Consider the following 20,945-nt stretch of genomic DNA (forward strand, 5'->3'; position numbering starts at 1 on the left):
ATTCCCTCTAGAACAGAGCAAACCTTGGAAAGGGTCAGGGTGGGCTATAAGCAGTATTTGATAAGGATTAGATGCAGCTGTGCTGAATCTTGTTTTTTTTTTTTTGCCATACATTAGAAGAAGAGTCATTTTGGGCCACACTGAAACACTAAGGAAAACTGATGAGCAGAATAAAAGGTCTGTGCATACTTTTCATGATATCTGACACCACAGATAGGCAAGACAGCCCTCAAATAATCTGCATGCAGCCCATGGGCCACAGTTTGGACACCCCTGGCAGGCTTCTCTGAAATACCAGGTTTTGTGTATTGCTGCCCTAATTGAATTTTCCTTCTTTGTAGAGAAACTGTTGGCTTCCGGCTTGCTGGAACAGTGGCTACGGCTAAAACATGTGGCACTGGTTTGGAGAAAATTGTAAAATAGTGCAAGTTAGCTTTTGCTGCACAGATCAAATTTACCGTCACAATTTCTCCTTAAATAAATTTTCATCTCTTCCTCCTCCTCCTTCTCCTTCCTCTTCTTTTCTCCCTAAGAACCTCGACCCAAGACTTTTGATTTTCTTTTTTCCCTAAAACAATTGCCACCATCTTCAGGTCTTATCTGTCACTGTCTCCAAATTCTCCACCACACCAGCACCCCACCACCAGGCTGGCCTTTCCTAAGCAGTGTTACTGCCACCATCCCACATAATGGTCTTCACCCTAAACCCTCCACCCACCTCCATCTCCCACCACCCCTAAGACTCGCTTCTCCTAAGGCCCTAGCTGTGTAGAGAAACCAGTATGTTAAAATATATACAGTAAAACTTGTACAGTTGACCACCCAAGGGACTGCAATAAACTGGTCAACACACGGAGATGGTCAACATAAGGAACTAGGCCTTTGTACATGTGGTGTGTGTCTAGTCTGTGCAAAGTAGGTCAACTTAATGAGGTTGAAAATGTAGGGAGGTGGTCACCTATGGAGGTTTTAGTGTATATATGTATGGGGAAACCCACTCTAAAACTGGCATTAAAATATGTTTGCTTTTTGGCTTTGTCCCTCACAGACCATATAACCATTGGGCAAAACATTTAGACTTCTTAAGCTTCAGCTTCTTCACCTCCAAAATACTGATAGGGCCAGGTGTGGTGGCTCATGCCCGTAATCCCAGCACTTGGGAAGGATTGCCTGAGCTCACGGGTTCAAGACCAGCTGAGCAAGAGTGAGACCTCATCTCTAAAAATAGCCAGGCATTATGGCAGGCACCTGTAGTCTCAGCTACTTAGGAGACTGAACCAAGAGAATTGCTTAAGCCCAGGAGTTTGAGGCTGTGAGCTATGACACTGTGGTACTCTACCAAAGGTGACAAAGTGAGAGTCTGTCTCAAAATAAATAAAACAAATAAATAAATAAAATAAAATACTGATAAAAAGTAAATAAAATAAATAAAATGCTGATAAGAAGTACTTAACGTACAGGGTCTAAGCTTCTTCTTTTAAATTTAACTTCCATCAGAAATCATCTTTTGATATTTCAGGACATGATGAAAGTCCCCTCCCCTGTGTTCCTAAGTCGCTCTGTTATTCACTTATCACACAGCTCACCACTTTGCTTCCTAATTGCTTGTTTACTTCCTTAATTTCTTACCAGAGACTCCTGAGGGTAAGAACGATGGCTGATTGCCTTGAAGCCCAGTGGATAACATGATTCCAATGTCTAGCATGAAGTTGGTATTCAGACTACGTGCATTGAATGAATGGAAGCATTTATAAATAGTTGAACTTGTTTCTCCCAGATAGCATATTTGTGTTGGAACAGTGTCCTTTTTAGACCATGTCTTTACTGGAGGAGAGACCATAATGGAAATGTCAGGTGCAGGAAGATGTTTTGATGTCCCTCAAATAGCTCCACGTAGGTGGCCTCTTGCTCTTTCCAGACATGCAGCTGGCCCTGGGCCCGTGCACCTGAAGGGGGATATCTGAGACACTTAACACTTCCTGCTTCATTTCAGTGACTCCAGTTTGGCTCAGTTTTCACCTCCACGCTGGGATCAAATGTTCTCCAAGTGTGGAGAGAAGAGCTGTGTCTCATCCTCTCCTCTGACTTCCTCCCTTCACCTTAATTCCCCTCTTCTCACATTTTTTATGGAAGTTTAAACCAGCGTCCTAGAGAAAAGCCCTGACCTGTGATTAGGCCAGCAGCTTCCACAACTGCGGGCTCTGATATTTCACTAAACAGCTCAAAAAGGGAATAGAAAGTTCCTGATGAGGTGCTTGAGAACTGACGATATGGGGAGAAGAGGAGAGAGGAATGCAGGGTGTGTGTGATGTGTGAGACCCCATGTTCACAGAAAAAAGTGACACTGTGCAGAAAGCCTGCCACTGCTAATGAGCCTGGTAAGAGAGCAGGAAGGAAGTGGATTATTTCTGTTATGCCTTTTGGGAAACAATTTTCTATGTGTCTTACATTTTTACATCTGGCAAGCAGAAGCACTGACAACCTTTGTTCTGGGCTATCTTTTCAAGGATGTTTCTATTGCCTTGGAAAAATAGAGCTTGTCTGGAGTATAGGACAGACACACTTAATGCCCACTTTATAATACAAGATCAGGGTTGCCCAAGCTCAGGGATCCTCTCTCATAGTGCACCCCATAGTGTATACAGGTTTCACCTGGCTCTCTTCACATTGTCCTGGGGAAGTGAGTCCCAAGGAACCAATGCAAACGTACTCATATTGCTTGCTGGGCTGTGATTAAATCTGTTGTCTCTGACCCAGGAATTTTGTGTCTTCTGTCAATATCCATGAAACTGTCAGGTTATCTTCTTAGCTTATGAGCAGCATAATGTTCTTTGCAGTTCTTGACAGAGAGCTCTGTTTTCCCTCCTGAAAGGCAGCATTGGAAAGAATTCTGCCTCTATGGGTTTACGTGAACCCTGTCTCCTATGGGAAAAGAAGAAAAGTGGAAGGGAGAAAGGGCACATATTTATTAAATGTCCTCTGTTTGCCAAACTGTGCTGAGCTGAGCCAAGCTTTTCATACGTTCTCTCTTGTAATCTTCACAACACTCTAGGAGTAGACATCTTCCTATGCATTGTATAAACGAGAGTCCCAGGCCTAGTGAGGCGAAGTGACTTTCCAAGGCCATACACAGGCTGTGGGATTTAAACCTAGGCCTGTCTGCTGAGAGAGCTTCTGATCTCTCTGTGTCTGTCCTCTAGATTGGTTGGATAGGTGACCAATCAAGATAACGGGAGGGACACTAACAGCTCCAAAACCACTTCTCACTCCACTTTATTATTTGCCTCATGATTTTTTCTGGCTCTGTGCCTAGATGTGGTCCTATACGTCCAACTCGATGTTCACTTTTTATTTTATTTTTTAAAATCCAACGTAGTCTTTTGCCTTACCTTTTCTATGACACTGACTTCTAGCCAATGTCTCTACTATTGCTTAGCTGTGGTAGACCCTGGCTATTACCCTGTTTTTTTCCCTAGTCAGAAGGAAGGAGGTGAATTCCTTTCTCTGATATCAGAACAGAATGAATAACACTCTCCAGACTGCACAGTTTTGAAGAGTCTTGTTTGGTTTTCAGATGTGACTGGAGTGATTTGCACCCAGATGCTTAGATGCACCATCTGCTCTTAGACTGCTCAGGAAGACCCTCCCTTGCGTTCTCCTGTTGCATGCCAGCCCATTCTGTCTGCAGCTGCAAAGTGGCAAGGACTCCATACCTCCACAGCATTGTCCATAGCTGTGATTCGAGAAATAACAAAAACATGGGCCTGTACCTACTGCGTATGCTAAATACAGCATGAGTTGACCTTGACTTGTACGAACAAGGCAAGGAAAGGCCTGTGTTTTGTGTAGAGATTGTTTGTGTTTCAATTAAGAGGGGAAAGCATTAGGCAGGTACAACATTCGTGGGAGGATGAAGGGGCTACAAAATGAGTGGCCTTTTCCATCAAGGTAGAGGCTTCGCTGGGGTCCCAAAGTCTTTTTTTTTTTTTCAACGAGAATATCAAATTTATTTTGTTAATGCTAAAAGTAAAAATGCTAACCATTTACTCATAAAGTTTCTATCAGTAAATTCTCCCAACAACTTAAAAAATTATTTTTATTAAATCATAGTTGTATACATTTGTGGGGTACAATGTGATGATTTGATATACAATATGGAATGCTTAAACAAACTGGTTAATACAACCATCACCTCACTTATTTTTTGTGGTAAGACATTTACAGTTTACTCATAGTTGTTTTGAAATCTACCCCCTGATGGCTCGGCACCTGTGGCTCAAGCGGCTAAGGCGCCAGCCACATACACCTAAGGTGGTGGGTTCGAATCCCCAGCCTGGCCCGCCAAACAACAATGATGGCCGCAACCAAAAAAAAAATGGCCAGGCGTTGTGACGGGTGCCTGTAGTCCCAGCTACTTGGGAGGCAGAGGCAGGAGACTCGCTTGAGCCCAGGAGTTGGAGGTTGCTGGAGCTGTGAAGCCATGGCACTCTACCCAGGGAGATAGCTTGAGGCTTCGTCTCAAAAAAAAAAAAAAAAAACTACCCCCTGCATTGGGCACATTAGTTGAGATACCATCAAATGCCCTCTCTTCTCCCACCAAAAACCTTCTTCATTCCCCTCACTCCTTCCCCTTTCTTCCCCTGTTAGACTATCTTTGTGTTTTATCATTCGTAAGAGAGTGTGATTTTTTTCCCTGACCCCTCTTTCTGAAGCAGGGCATCACCAGATTATGCAGATTGAATGGAAACTTGGAGGTTGTAGTTCACTCATGAATATAAATTTTGTAAATAATACGAAGGTTGGACCCATGATGTTTCTTTGTAGAACAGACTTAGTTTAGCAATATGCTAATAATGCTGACAGAACTCTAATTCTCTGCAGAAGAAGATGGCTACCCCATCTTCCATTTCTGCAGCACCATCCAAATACTCCTAAGAAGAATAGACCAATTAGCAATGCTTGTTAGCACTCCTAGACCAAGTGTAAGCAAATTTTAAAATCAAAAGAAAAGGATGATGGACTACCATGATGGTTTCAGTATTTGTCCTCCCCAAAACTCACGTTGAAATTTAGTTCTCAGTGTGGCAGCATTGAGAGTTAAGTCTTTAAAAGGTGACTAGCTCATCAGGGCTCTACTCTTATGAATAGTTTGATGCATTCATGGATTAAAGGGTTAAGAATAACAGGTTATTATGCGAGTAGGATTGGCAGCTTTTTAACCTGAGCTAACACGTTCTGGCCTCTTGCTATGTGCTGTCCTCCACCACCCGAGGACTCTTCAGGTAGTCCCTATCCACAGGGAGCCCCATACCAAGTGCCAACCCTTGAATTAGGACTTCTCTTTCTTCATAACTCTAAGAAATTAATTATTTTTTTTAATAAATTACCCAGTTTCAGGTACTCTGCTATAAGCAACAGAAAGACAGACATAGTCCATGCTTTATCGCGCTCAACCAAATTGGAGAGAAAGTACATGAAAAGTAAATAACCTACACCTGATAGGAGGTGAAAAGACACACATGAGCAGCACAGCAAATATGCCACAGAAGTGTGAAAAAACTCATTAGTCTCCTAGTTACCGGGACCCTAAATTGTGGTTATCCTCAAATCCCAAACCTACTTCACTCCCACACAGACTCCATCAAAACGCCTCTCGCAGCCTCCTCGTGCTCCTTTCCACGTCTAAGAGCACTACCTTACTTTAAGTCTTTATCAGTTTATATTTAAGCTTTTAAAACTCTGCACGTGTCTCCTTGTTGGCCTCTTCCCACTCCAACTCACGCGGAGCACAAATTAAATCCCGAAAGCTTTGATCTTTTTTCTCTCCCTCTTCTAACACTTTTTTGCATGCTACTTTCTAACTAAAATAAACTTAAATCTTGAGGATCGACAAGAAGGAAGAATCCATGTTTGAGATGATCTGGGCTTAGTCTTAGGTTAGTGTCACTGGGAAAGGGAAAGGAAAAAAAAGAAAAGCCAAGTAAGACTTGATGGTTGGAATATGGAGGATGAGTGAAGGTGGCATTACCAAGAATGATGGGATTGAACTTGAGGATAGGTAGACATAGAGAAGGGCCCATTTGGAAGGCGATGTGAGGTGAGATTTAGGCCTTTAGAGATCTCATCTACCACTGGGCATGCACTTAACGGGACAGAGGAGGTGCTCAGTAGATGTTTGTTGAACAAATGAATAAAAGAGTCAACAGGCCTTTTATTTGCATTATGCCCATTATTTCATTTCATTTTTACAACAGCAATATTTGATGGTTCTTATTATGGTCTTTATTTTAAGGATGCCTAAGCATTTTAGTTCAATCCCATCATTCTTGGTAATGCCACCTTCACTCAAAGACATGATTAATTCTCTGATCTGGTGCAGCCAGATCAGCCTGATGTCTCTGTCCATCTGTCGTGTCTCCCCTAGAAGTCAGCCAGCGGTGTGATGCCTGTGAGTGGAGCACGCAGACAGAGCATCACTAGAGAAAACGCTCTGGGACTCCTGTGTGAAAGGTGATTGTTTACCATTGAAACCACGTGTGAGACACGGGAGGAATGTCGCAGAGGACAAAAAAGTAGATGTTCTTGACCTCAGCAATGGGAAATACCAGTATTTTGGAGATAGGTAGAGGAAGAAGAACCCTTACAGAGAAAAGGAGAGGAGAAAAAAGAATTGCAGAACCCAGACAGAAAGGAGATTTGTCAGTAAATATGTGATCAGCAACATAAAAAACTGTGGAAAGATCCTTGAAAGGAGCAGTGAGACAGCTGGTTTGAGTGGAAGGAAAAAGCTGGGACCATAGCACATAGCCTGGGTTCAAACCATCTTCCTGTTTTAACCTTGAACATAGAAGTGAGAAAAAGGTCATGGTTGGCACTCCTATAACAAATCACAGATTAGCAAGAAAAAAGCATAACAAATGTATTTAACAGAGTTTCACATGACATGGGAGCCTCTGGAAATGAAGACCCAAAGGCCCAAGGAAACTGTATTTTTATGCGCACGGTACAGAATATGAGAGAGTAGAGAGTTGTGGAGAAAGATGATTGGACAGAAAGTGATGTAACAAACTGGAAAGGTAGGAGCGAAGAGGGGGACTCAGCGAGGCCTTCTTGTCCAGATTCTCCTGTCTTCATGTGTAGCATTGCTGTGCTCTGGTTACAGGGCAGGGCACCTGTACATGAGAACCTTGGGACCTACACTACATAATGCTTTCAGGGAAGCTAAGTCAGGGAAGTCCTTGATGGCCAGCTGTCACTCAGAAAGCAGGGGGAGGTCAGAGAGATCTTCTTGCTTCTGAGGCCCTCTCAGTCTCCTTCAGTCCAAAGTACTTTGGGATAGAGCAGGGGTCCTCAAACTTTTTAAACAGGGGGCCAGTTCACTGTCCCTCAGACCATTAGAGGCCAGATTGCGGGCCCCAGGATGAGTCGGCTGTTAAGCAGGACAGGCAGCGGTGGCAAAAACACCCAGCAGGCTGGTTAAATGTTGCCCGCAGGCCGTAGTTTGAGGACCCCTGGGATAGACTTTTCTGAGCCCTGACCGGCAAGTTGCCTGAACTACTTGAAATTTACGTTTTACAATTTGTTGCATAGTGATAACACCCATTTGGCAGGATTCGATGTAACAAGGGAACTAGGAGACCTGATAATTAAAGTTCCCATCACGTGGCAGATAACATCCAACATTTATAAGGTACCAGACAACAGTCTAAAAGACTCAACACATACTGATTTATTTAATCCATACAACACTATTAGGGAGGTTCCATCATAGTCATCTTGTTTGTTTTTTGTTTTTTGAGATAGAGTCTCAAGCTGTCACCATGGGTAGAGTGCCTTGGCGTCACAGCTCATAGCAACCTCAAACTCTTGGGCTTAAGTGATCCTCTTGCCTCAGCCTCCCAAGTAGCTGGGACTATAGGCGCCCATTACAACACCCTGCTATTTTTTGTTGTTGTTGCAGTTGTCATTATTGTTTTAGCAGGCCCAGGCCAGGATTGAACCCACCAGCCTGGGTGTATGTGGCCGGCGCCCTGCCTACTGAGCTACAGGCACTGCCCATAGCTTGTTTACAGATGAGGAGACCCTGGCTCCTAAAGACGGTTTAAGTAATTTGCTCAAGGTCACACAGGCTAGGAGTGGCAAAGCTGGATTTAAACCCAACCTTTCTGCTCTCAGAGGCTATGCTCCTTACCACCACTCTATATAAATTTTGACAAATAAATTGTCCATAAATATTATTGCTGTTCCTCTCAAGAACAAATGAGCTATATTGTTGTTGTTTTAATTAGGTAGGTTATAAATATTTAAACCAGAGATCAGAAAACAACAGCCCATAGGCCAAAGCTGGCCTACCAAGTGTTTCTGTGTGGCTTACAAGCCAAAGAGGGCTTTTACATTATAAAATGATTGAGAAGAATTTCAAAGTAACATTTTGAGACTCATGCAAATTATATGAATTTCAAGTTTTAGTGTCTATAAATAAAGTTTTATTGGAGCACAAATGTATTCATTTCTTTACGCCTTACCTATGGCATTTCTGCTCTCCAAGAGCAAAATTGAATACTCATGAGAGGAAGTACAAAGACTGAAATATTTATTCTCTGGCCCTTTAGGGAAAGACTTTGCCAGTCCCCTGATAGAACCAAAAACTTCCTTTGGCGAGTGGAAAAGAAGGGATTTAAGGACTTGAATTTCTCCGGAAATTCTTCACCCTTCCTGGGGCCCCATCCTCTCATATTCTGTACCGGCTGCACACGCACCTGCACCTCATTAGAGAGAGGACGGTCACAGGGAGGAAAGAAATCCTTGACGGAGCAGTTGGCTGTGTTTCTTGGGTGGAGAAAGGAGGTGGAAGGAAGGTTGCTGAGTGGGGCGAAGGCGGGGCTTTCTTCTGAGTCCTGAATTGTAGCCAGATGAGTGTATCCCCTTTCTTCCTCTCTAGAATTATAACTTTTAATGAGCTTGGGAATGCAGGAGCTCAGTAGCCAGTGGAAGAGACACAAGGGCCACGACATATCACAGGTGTCTGCTGCCTGGGGCTAGTCTGTGATCAGCAAAGCGGCCTGCTCAGACTCTTCCCAAGTGTCTAATCTGCTTGCCCTCGCAGGGCTCATGGGAGGAATTCTCTGGGAAATGGCAGAGTTTCTAAGGCATTTGCACAGAGTCAGTCAATGCGGGTCTGTGCTAAATTTGACAGTGAAACTCCAGCGTGTAGGTGGCAAGTTGATCCTCCTCTTTCTGCTTTACTTGTTCAACTAAACTGAGTTAAGGTAATTTACCATATTCTGTAATGTGTTCAGGCCTCCAGCCTAAAAGACAAAAAGCAAACAATAGAGAGGAAGCATGTGTCTGCCCTTTCTTTTTTAATTTTCTAAAATTGTGGTTAAAATATAAATAGAAAAAAAGATACCGTTTTAGCTATTGGCATTAAGCACATTCGTACTGTTTAGCAACCATCACCGCCATCCATCCATAGAATTCTTTTCATCTTGTGAAACTGACACTCTGTACCGATTAAACAATAAAACAATCACCTCCCACTCCCAGCCCCGGTCTCCGGCAGCCACCTTCTCCTTTCTGCCCATGAATTTGACTACCCCAGGTACCCCCTGAAGTGGAATCGTATAGTATTTGTCCTTCTGCGACTTATTTTACTTAACATTATTGCCCTTGGCATTCATCCCGGTTATAACATGTTCCATAATTTCCTTACTATTTAAGGTTGAATCACATTTCATTGTATTTAAATGCGGCATTTTGTTTATCCATTCATCTGTTGGTAGATGCTTGAGTTACTTCTACCTCTTGGCTATTGTGAATAATTCGGCTGTGAACTTGGGTGTACAAATGTCTATTCTTCAAGCCCTTACTTTCAATTATTTCCAGTATATACCTAGAAGTGAAATTGCTGTGTCATATGGTAGTTCTATTTTTAAGTTTTTGATGAGCCTCCAGACTCTGTTTTCCATGGAGGCTGTACCATTTTATGTGGTACATATATTAGAAGGGCAGGAGGAGCGGGGGTGCCTCCTGCTTGGGTAGGGAGCAGCCAGGTTCTAGAGTTTAAGCTTTATTGTGAATACGATTAGAGGCTTTGCATGTGTATTCCCTAGAAGGGTCCTTAGCACTTGTAATTGTTGAGTTGATTTTAATCTCATAAAACAATGACTTATATTTCTTTTCCTTCTCAAACATTGCTTCCTCCTGTTCTTTTTGTTTATTTGTTTATTTGTTACTCACTTCTTTTTAATCTGATTTTAGTGGCTTTTCTTTTCCTTTACTGGAGATACATCTCAGATACAGAAGAACATAAACAACCCTGGGGTATGAATTAAGACAAAAATAACAACAAACAAGTGAATTTATCTGAGGAACTATTGAAGCGACCTACCTAGGTCAGGCTCAGTTGCACTTCCAAATGTGTTTTAAATTAGGTCGTCTCAACCATGACTAGGAGTTGAAAATATTCAAAGCAACCTTATTGGAATCGGAACAAGACATACTTGGTTTCCTGTGAAGGATTTTAAAAAGTGTAGTTAAGAGCAGAACTCTGAAAAGTAAAAACACAGGAAAAGAAAGCCCGTAAGCCAATCATGCTTCAAGTAGGTGGCACTGATGCCACTGATCTCTCAAAAGCTGCCATCTCTTAGGAACGTCTCATGTATACTGTGTTTAGGTAGCTGCTTCAGTTGCTTGGGTACGGCCACCAAATGAAAGAGTAGAGGAAGACATGGAACAGCCTGAGAGATGCTCAGAGTCCATAGACTCAGCCAGGTTTTGCTTCTTATTCTACACACAACCCTTGGTTGTCTAGTTCCCTGAGAAGACAGAATAGGACAATAATTTACAAAAGTGCAAAAAGAGAATTGGCTGGAAATAGGCACAAAAATTCTTCTTGAAAAAAAAATGCTGTTGGTTTTAGAAGGAGGAGATAGAAAGTGTGAAGGGAAGGATCCACAAACCCTGGAAAGAAAACTCGCACACAGCACACAGAGTACCTATGAATTATTTGATAAGGAGATAACAGTCTACCCACCTTGGCATGACAGCCTCTGGTGCATCTCCAAAAGAAGACCCAGAATCAAAATTGATGTTCAGTTGATCAGCGTAGTTCCATTTTAAATATTTGGTCCACTAAGTAGTAAAAATGAACTACTCAGGAAAATTTGCTTCTGCAGAAATAACTATCTTATTGTGCCAGGACGCCAGTGAAGTGAGGCATTCGACTGTGTCACTTGCTCTTGGCAGAATTTCATGTTTAATCACGGTAGTAATAAAGGTTCATAGTTAAGAGAGTGGATATAATTTTCCCATAATCTAAGGCAAGACTCAGTCTTGGTATGTGTCAAATGATGACAATACCAAGTGTGTCCTCTCTTGTTAGGACAAAATGAGTGCACATGTGTAAGGCAGCCAGCCTTTACATTGGCTGTGCTTCATAAATGTCAAAGACTAGACTGTGCCACTCTCACCGCCCTCACCATCACCACCGCCACCATCACCACTGGTGTCTATCTGTGATCTTTTGGCAACACTGCCCCTGGGCTCCTAACTTGACTCTACCTTGTGTGACCTATATGACCTTGGGATAGTCACTTCACTTCTCTCTGGCCCAGTGTTCTCTGGAAAGATAATAATGGAAAACACTTAAATTAGGGGCAGGCACAGAGTAAGCCTTGAAGTAATATTGGCTATAATTATTATTACTGTGGCTGGCCTCTTACTCCTAAGGGAAGTAGCACTCAGTGTGGAGTGGGGACCCCTGGTGGTCCCTTTATCAAGCAGTCCACAAGGTGAAAACAATTTTCTTAGTGATACTGAAAAGTCATGTGCCATTTTCACTTCCGTTCTCCAAGAACAAGTGTACAGTGGGGTTTACCAGACTCTACATGAGGTAAGGTGCAGAGCGAATGTAGTCTTACTCTAGTTGTTTCATGTTAAACAGTAAAGACATTTTCAAAAGAGAAAAATAATGCTCTTTTTTTTTTGGTAAAATATAATTATTTTTCATAAAAATGTCTTATGTCAACCCATGGTAGATTTATTGCTCTTATTTTTACACGAATAAAATTTAAAAAATTATTTAGTTTTATTTTCTAGTATGGCAACTACCAATATATGTGATGTACATAATCAGAAGTTCTTTGGGGTCCTCAATAACAAAGAGGGGCCCCGAGACACACAAATTTGAGAATTATTGCTTTAGTATATTATGTCTGAGTGTGACCCAGCTCGATCTGAGACTTGAAGGTAGGCAAAGTCAAATTTCAACCAAAGTTTCTTGATGATGAAAACTAGTGGTTATTATGCTATGCTATACCCCAAGAGTCACGGGGAAGGATCCAACGGTCATCACAACCCTGTAACAGTTTAGTCCTGCCATAGAGTTCGGTATCTTACTTAGCAAGACTCTAATCTCAACATGGTGTCCAAGACTAACAGGTGTTTTCCAGCATCTTGAGTTGTATTCCAAGTAGCCTATCCTTATGGTGCAAATTCACATGCAGTTTTTGCCTGGTGATTAAGAAAAGGGACCTAGAGTTAATGCTCTTAAGTTCTGGTTTCAAAGCCAAAGTGATTCCCATCATAGGTTTTCAAATGTCAAGCAAGAATTCTCACCCATTTGTAAGCCACTTTAAATATGCTTCTCAGGGGTTCAAGAACTAATCCCTAAAGGAACTGGGTCAAGTTCTTCCCACTCCTGTCCGCACACCACAGATGGCTAAGCTTCAGCCTTAAGGAAACACTTTGGGATAGAAGAGCAACTTAAAGGAAGAAAAATAAACAGAAACAGTCTTGCACAAACATGATGTATGCCGTCTCTCTTTGAATAAGCATTTGATGCTTAAGCGTATGTCACTGAAACACATTGGTTTTAAGTATGTCACACTCTGACTTAGGGTTCCCACCATTATCTTGGTAAACACCTGCTATGTTGTTTAAGACCTTTTGTCTTAGAGGCTTTAGATTTTTTCACACATATATACATGCATAGGTAAGGTATTTGGTTGGGTTAAAGTGAAATCTTCAGTAGAAATTCAAAGAGTGCGGCTTATGGGGCAATGACACAGGTTTTCACACATTATGTGGAATTTTCTGCTAGGTACAATGGGTTTGGGAAATGAAATCGGTTTATTTCAATCCATAAATGTTTGACATAAACGTCACATTTATGCTGAATAACTATATCATTCTTCTAATTCTGCTTCAATCATGTTAATCCTTAAAAGGCTTCCTCAGATAGACTATAGCTACTAAATATCCATCTTGAAATACCAAATCTATTTTTGAATTATTACCCTACTATTCCAAAAGTTGATATTTTAGAAGACAGAGTTAATTTACGTGGATAGTGTAGAAAAAGAGAAATAAGCAACATGAAATGAAAGTCATTTTGATCAAACTATATAGCACCGTAGAATTAAACAACAAGAAGTCAAGATTTTACTAAATTTAATCATCTCAACAAATGTTATTAGACCAATGTGTGTACCAAACAAAATAAGCTGACCATTTTACTGTTGAAATAATGTGGAAGGAAGAAAGGGGAAACAGGTAGGAGCTAGGTGGGGTAGGGCCAAGAGGAAAGGATTTTCTTTTCCTCCTCCATGGAGGGTCTGGACAGAGCTGGCTGTCTCCAGCAAGGAGCAGGAATGCTGGTCCTCTTCTCTGTGACTCAACCAAAGAGTGCTCCTGTGATACTTTAATTCCAGCAAGCAGTGTGGTTTTGGAAGAGAAACACCTAAGGTAGAAAATCTAACTACTAAGGACTTATAGCTAATGTTCCTCAGTTTCCCAGGCCAGTGACTCTGTTTCTACTGGACATTTTCCAGCACTGGAATGATGCCTTAATTGACTCTGGATCACAACCTTAATCGAAGACTTGGAAATGCAGGTGGCAGACTACTACCACATCCATAGTTCACTACTCCTAGAGACTGGTATATTTTGTCTTAGAAAAGTATCTAATTTAGATATTTAGATAAAGACTCACACAGAACAGGCCAGCCGTGTGAGGACCACCCTGTGAAAGCTGGCCAGATGAGATACACTCTCGTAGTTGTTGGAGCCATTTGAGTATTCTAAGATTTCTATTTAATCCTATCTTAGCTCTGCTTAGAGTCTGGACTTCTCCCAAGTCCCCCTTCTCTAAACAGACCTACAATATTCAAATGGACATTTGAAGTTAGCCATTTTGTGAGTCATCTGGGGGAAAAAATGAAGCCATATCATATTCCCCAGCCCTTCTCTTGCTCTCAGCTAGCTGGGCCAACTGGACCACAGCATGGCTTTGGCTTACTGGCTCAACTAAATAACTTCAATCTGTCTAGTCTTAGTCATTATCGTAAATGGGTGAAAATAAAACCAAAATGGCGCTTTCCAGGTAAACAGCACTGGAGAAGTCCCCCAAATGACCTTACGTACTCATGCCTCCCTAATGAAACTGAAAGATTGACACTTTATGTGTGTGACACATGCATTTTGTTCAGCACGTCCACCATTCGACCTGCATTGAGTGCGTACCACGTGTTAGTTTCTGAAGATGAGAATTGTGTGAAAGAGACTCATTTTAAAGCGCTCACAGAATAAATAGGCGATAGAAAAGCAACCATAAACTCCTATCAGCTGAGATTTAGGTATGCAGTGGTGGTTTGTGAACACAGAGGGCAATGATATTTGCCTTATGGTGACCACCTATAAGCACCTGCTGTATACATTGTGTCCTGAGCTGAGGACTCTGTAGAAAGAGCCACAGAAACCTGGAAACCAGCCTTGTTCCTTCTGAGTTCTCTGTTGCCCAGGCTGCCCTGATTAATCTCCAGAAAATCTACAGTTTAGCACCTGTTGAATGATATTAGAGGAAATCATCTGCGTCGCAAATAGAGAATATGTTAGAGAGGCTGGACTCCATTGGATCCAGGTTTTGGTATCTTTCTCCTTCTGTTTTAGCAGACAAATAATCTGTTGCAACTTTGCTGCTTCTCGTCCCTAGCTTGGCTCGGCTCCCACGCACCATTTTGTCCTAGAGGATGCCTAAACTGATTCTTCAGTGTTAGCCAAAACAAATGAGGAGTTTGGCTCTCGGTCTGGTCCCAGCAGCTGCTGTGATTGAAGTTCTCTGCACCTAAGACAGTGGGGCAGCTTTCCATTTGACAGATGAACACATTTTCATTACTGGAGAAACAGGAAGCCTTGCATACTGGGCAGAAAAGAAAGAAAGAAAGAAATATTTGGGAAGCGGCTTTGTTCTTTCTTTTATCAATTGTGGTCATTGTTTAGCTGCAATGTTGGTGAGGAGGTTGAAGGAGTGGGAGCCGATCCCCGTGCCCGGGGCTTCGCTTCCCTTTAGACTGTAACTGTGAGCTGACAGCTGTATGATTTCTTGACCGCAGGTTCCCTCAGCCAGAAAAATCTTCTGCAAATCTGCTCTGGGAGGCAGTTTCTGTTCATGCATGCAGCAAAGGGCACAAGGAGGTCGGGAGGGCTCGGGAAAGCCACATAGAAAGGAAAGGGAAAGGAACATTGGGGTGTTTCCATTTAGTTATTCGTACTAAACTGTAAAGGGCACACCTGTAGGCCTTCGATGTGACTACTTGAGCCTTCTATGGCAATCTGGGAATTTGTGACTAACTCAGCTGTAGTGGGACTGGATACAGGTTCTTCAGAGAACAGAATACATATGCACTCTGGCAGCCTTGTGACGGCCTTTCTTTTATACCTTCTTACCTCAAAGACTTCTTTTTTTTTTTTTTAAAGATAGAGTCTCACTCTGTCACTCACTGTAGGTTGCAACTCCTGGGCTCAAGTGGTCCTCCTGCCTAATCCTCCTGAGTAGCTAAGACGACAGGTGTATGCCACCATGCCTGGATAATTGTTTTGCTTAATATGCGGTCGAGATGGGAGTCTTGCTACATTACCCAGGCTGCTCTCAAACTCCTAGACTCAAGAGATGCTCTCACCTCAGCCTCCTAAAGTGCCGAGCTTCCAGGTGTGAGCCATTGCACCCAGGCTCAGAAGACTTTCTAATTAAAATGGTGGCTTGAGCTCATCCTTGATTCCTAGGTTTTTCATATTAAGTCCCTGGATCAGTGATTTTCAACTGGTGTGCCATGAGAGGGACTGAGGTATGCTGTGAACATTTTTAAAGATCATTAATTAAATTACTTTTGAAAGAAATTCAAAGCAGAGTAAGGATATTCTTTTTTTACCCTTCTTTTTGATCAACATAATTTAAGTGTGCCTGGGAAGTTTAACTATAGGTTCAAGTGTGCCACGTGTGATAAAAAAGATTGAAAAACACTGCCCTACATAAATGTTGGTGCCATTTATAGACGTGGGGAAACCAAGAAACCGAGGGAAATTGTGAGAAGAGAAGCAGAGAGACATAACACAAATTGAAGATGTGCAGTTGCGAATGAAATGTTAAAAATTTAGTCACAGGGGTCCTCAAACTTTTTAAACAGGGGGCCAGTTCACTGTCCCTCAGACCATTGGAGGTCTGGACTGCAGGCCCCGGAACGAGTCGACTGCTAAGCAGGACAGGCAGCAGTGGCAAAAAACACCCAGCGGGCCGGATAAACGTCCTAGGCGAGCTGCATGTGGCCCATCCACAGTTTGAGGACGCCTGATTTAGTGCATTGTATTATAGTGTAGTGCAGTGATTCTCAGTCACCCACAGGAACTGTATTAAAGGCCTGTGGCATTAGGAAGGTTGAGAACCACTGGTGTAGCATATTATGTCATCAGAGGAGTTGAGAGTGCTCACAGATGTGTGATTTCTGCCATTTTCTTTTTCTTTTTCTTTTTCTTTTTTTGAGACAGAGCCTCAAGCTGTCCCCCTGGGTAGAGTGCTGTGACATCACAGCTCACAGCAACCTCCAACTCCTGGGCTCAAGCTCCTGCTTCCGCCTCCCAAGTAGCTGGGACCACAGGTGCCTGCCACAGCGCTCTTTTATGGTTGTAGCCATCATTGTTGTTTGGTGGGCCCAGGCTGGATTCAAACCCACCTCATTAGGTCTATGGGGCTGGCACCTTAGCCACTTGAGCCACAGGCGCCGAGCCAGATGTGTGATTTCTGGACCTTCACTTAGAACGATCACTGTAACAACCTCCTGTCTACCATTGAAGTTTGATTGACAGTTGAGGAAATTAACAGATATTGAATAACTACTATTTGTTAGACACTGAGCTAGGTGCTTCATTAAGGTTATACTTATAACAGCACAAAAAATATGGGTACTAGGTACTTACTATATACATGTACTATATACGAAGCAATGTCTTGCTTTTATCACATGGCTAAGTGACGAAGCAAGACATTCAACCCAGTTCTTGGTAACTTCAAAGGCTTCTCTAGGTTTTAAGAATCTTCTTCTTTTTTTTTTTTTGAGACAGAGTCTTACTTTGTTGTCTTTGGTAGAGTGCTGTGGTGTCACAGCTCACAGCAACCTCAAACTCTTGGGCTCAAGCAACTCTCTTGCCTCAGCCTCCCCAGTAGCTGGGACTACAGGCATGTCCCAATGCCCAGCTATTTTTAGAGATGGGGGTCTCGCTCTTGCTCAGGCTGGTCTTGAACCTAGGAGCTCAGGCAATCCACCTGCCTCACTCTTGAACCTATGAGCTCAGGCAATCCACCTGCCTCACTCTTGAACCTATGAGCTCAGGCAATCCACCTGCCTCACCCTCCCAGAGTGCAAGGATTACAGGCGTGAGCCACTGTGTCTCAAAGATTCTCCCTCTAACACGTGCCTCTGAGCTTTCCCTCTGACATCCATGTCAGACCTTTTCAATATCTCACAGCGTGTTCCTTCCTGGCTGGCCTGGACAAGGTCACAGATCTCGCCACACGGGACTCTAGGCTGCTAGTAATCAATGGGGTTTTCATACAAGGTGAATCCTGTTTGCCATCCTTGTGCCTTTACTTACGGGTCAGGGTGGGAGGAGGGAGCTGGTTTGCCGTGTGTCCTCCACCCATCGTGCTATCACTGCTGTGTCTCCATTATGTTCATGAGTGAGTTTCTTAAGGACCCACTAGGCTTGCCTTGCCGCTTATACACGTCGCTTAATACACGTGATGCTTATTTTCTGGTCATCAGGTTAAGGACTCAGACTTGCTCATCTAGAGCATTTTCAAGTCCCTTCTGGGGCTTTTATGTTTGTGAAGGCATTTGATAGGGTCTTACTGGTGCTGGTGATTTTAATGTCAGAAAGGTCATAGGAGTCGGTCAAGGTTCTGCAGTAACTAAGTTACAAAACCGAACAAACCCTCAGATTTTCTCTTTGCCAGTCAACTGTTTTCCTTTTACAGACCAAGATTTTTAAAATTACATAGAGGTCTAAGTTTCAGTTAAAGCGTTCTGGGGTTCTATAGCTTTTTGCAAAGCCAATTGACTTTTACTTGTTTCAGTGAAAATTCTACATCCAGAATAAGCTTTTGATATCTCCCTTTTAGTTCCTTACTCCGTTCTTACTGCTAAGTTACACTTTCATCCTTGACTCTGTGCAAATACATTTATTCTCTAGTACCACCGAGGATATTTGCAAAGAAAACAGTATGCACAAATGCGGCTTCCTATGAGAAAATTTTGTGTATGAGTTCCTAAACTTTTCAGTCTCTTGATTTTGTCATCAGTGGTATGAGATATCAATACCCACCTCACAGGGTTCTTACAGGAGTTAAATCAATTATTTTATGAATCTAACATCAACTAATTAGGGTGGTGTCTGTGACTCAAGGAGTAGGGCGCCAGCCCCATATACCAGAGGTGGTGGGTTCAAACCCAGCCCCAGCCAAAAACTGCAAAAAAAAAAAAAAAAATCAACTAATTAATTATTATAAGGCATCTAGCAAAATGCCTGGCATTTAGTAGGCATTCAACAATTATCAGCTCTTATTTATTTATTTTTTTTTTTGAGACAGAGCCTCAAGCTGAGCCCCTGGGTAGAGTGCAATGGCTTCACTGGTCACAGCAACCTCCAACTCCTGGGTTCAAGTGAGTCTCCTGCCTTCAGCCTCCCAAATAGCTGGGACCACAGGCACCCGCCACAATGCCCGGCTATTTTTTGGTTGCAGCCATCATTGTTGTTTGGCAGGACCGGGCTGGATTTGAATCCACCACCTTAGGTGTATGTGGCTGGTGCCTTAGCCGCATGAGCCACAGGCGCCGAGCCTATCAGCTCTTATTATTGTTAATATTGGTATGACTTGTCTAAGGAATGGCAAGAGAAAGTATGATCACCATAACCTCTATACTTACTTTATTATTATTGTTATACCTATGACTGCCTCTTACCATAGATTATGGTGTATAACTTATACAGTAGTTTTTCTTTAATACACATTATGGACCAATCGATCCGTAATGAGACAGGTCAAGATCAATGATTACACTTGGCATGCCCACAAACTTGCCTTAGGGAAATCACTTTGCACAGTTTTTGCTGAAGGATGGAAGGTGAATCCCTTGCACACGTATTTTTTAACCAAGTGGTCCTGCTTCTAGCCTCGCCAAATCAGGCCATGGGTGAACAGGTGACTTGAGCAGAGCCAATCCACCAGCTAGCCAGTGGCCTGTGAAATCTCTAAATCTCTACTCAGGAACAAGCTCTGCTGATCCTCCCAACTCCGCACTTAGCTTTAGGGATTGAGGGGAAAATTAGGCTATGCACAGTGAGAGCTGAATTCTGAAAGGAGTCACAGAAACACATCATGAAGTAGCTGAAGGAATATGTTGGAATTATGAGGCCACCGAACATTAGTTAGTAGAAGAAATATTTAACAGAAAAGAATTTCCCAGCCCAGGCACAGTGGCTCACACCTGTAGTCCTAGCACACTGGGATGCCAACGTGGGTAGATTGCTTGAGCTCGCAAGTTGGACTGAGCAAGAATGAGATCATATCTCTACTAAAAACAAAAAACTGAGGCAAAAGGATCACTTGAACCCAAGAATTTGAGATTGCTGTGAGCTATGATGCCACAACATGCTACCCAGGATAAAAAAAGAAAAAGAAAGAAATTTCCCAGAAGCCATGGGGCTGCATTTGCTGGTTATGACGACAGTCTCTTGATGGCTTCCTGTTAAAATCCCGTGCACCTGTGTCCTCCTCGCCCCAACTGTGAGGCTCCTTGTGGAAGGCTCTGAATTTCTCACACCAGCTGCTTTTCTCACACCATGTTGTGGTTTGAGGGGCTCAAAGCCGCACTCAGACCCATCTGTCCATTTCCTCCGCAGTTGCTCCACTCCCACCACAATGCCTTGTTGGGCCTGAAGTTTCTTGACAAGGTGCGCAGTCTCCCCTTTCCATAGATAAAGCAAAACAGAAAACAGCGCATTCGGTTTTGAAACCCTCCCAGACTGTCTGGTATCTCTATCGGGGTTCTGTTATTCCCGTCAGCTCCAGCCATGGCTGGGGCCGGGGTCACTTGTCAGAGACTGAAAAGCATCCTCATTCATTCACCTTTCCTCTTGTGATCCAACTCTTTTCTCCTTCAGTGGCCTCCAGCATCACGACACGTAGTCTTCCAGCTATCTGGATTATGGCATATATGGTGGGGACTTTGTTTTTTAGTGGTTGTCCCAGAGTTTTCAATATACATTTATGACTAATCTGAATCCACTTTTCTTTCTTTCTCCTTCCTTCCTCCCTCCCTCCCTTCCTTCCTTCTTTCCTCCTTCCCTCACTCCCTCCCTCTCTCAAAAAAATGATAAAATAGATAAAATAAAATAGCTGTATGTTTTGGCAGGTTCCAGCTACTTGGGAGGCTGAGGGAAAAGGATTGCTTGAGCCCAAGAGTTTGAGATTCATTCCTTCCTTCTTTCCTCCCTCCCTCCCTCTCTCTCCTTCCCTTCTTTCCTCCCTCCCTCTTTCCCTTCCTCCCTCCCTTCCTCCCTCCCTCCCTTCCTCTCTCCCTTCCTCCCTCCCTCCCTCCCTCTCTCTCCTTCCC

This window comes from Otolemur garnettii, unplaced genomic scaffold, assembly GCF_000181295.1.
Source record: "Otolemur garnettii isolate 467f Iridium unplaced genomic scaffold, OtoGar3 scaffold00108, whole genome shotgun sequence".
Classification (NCBI taxonomy): domain Eukaryota; kingdom Metazoa; phylum Chordata; class Mammalia; order Primates; family Galagidae; genus Otolemur; species Otolemur garnettii.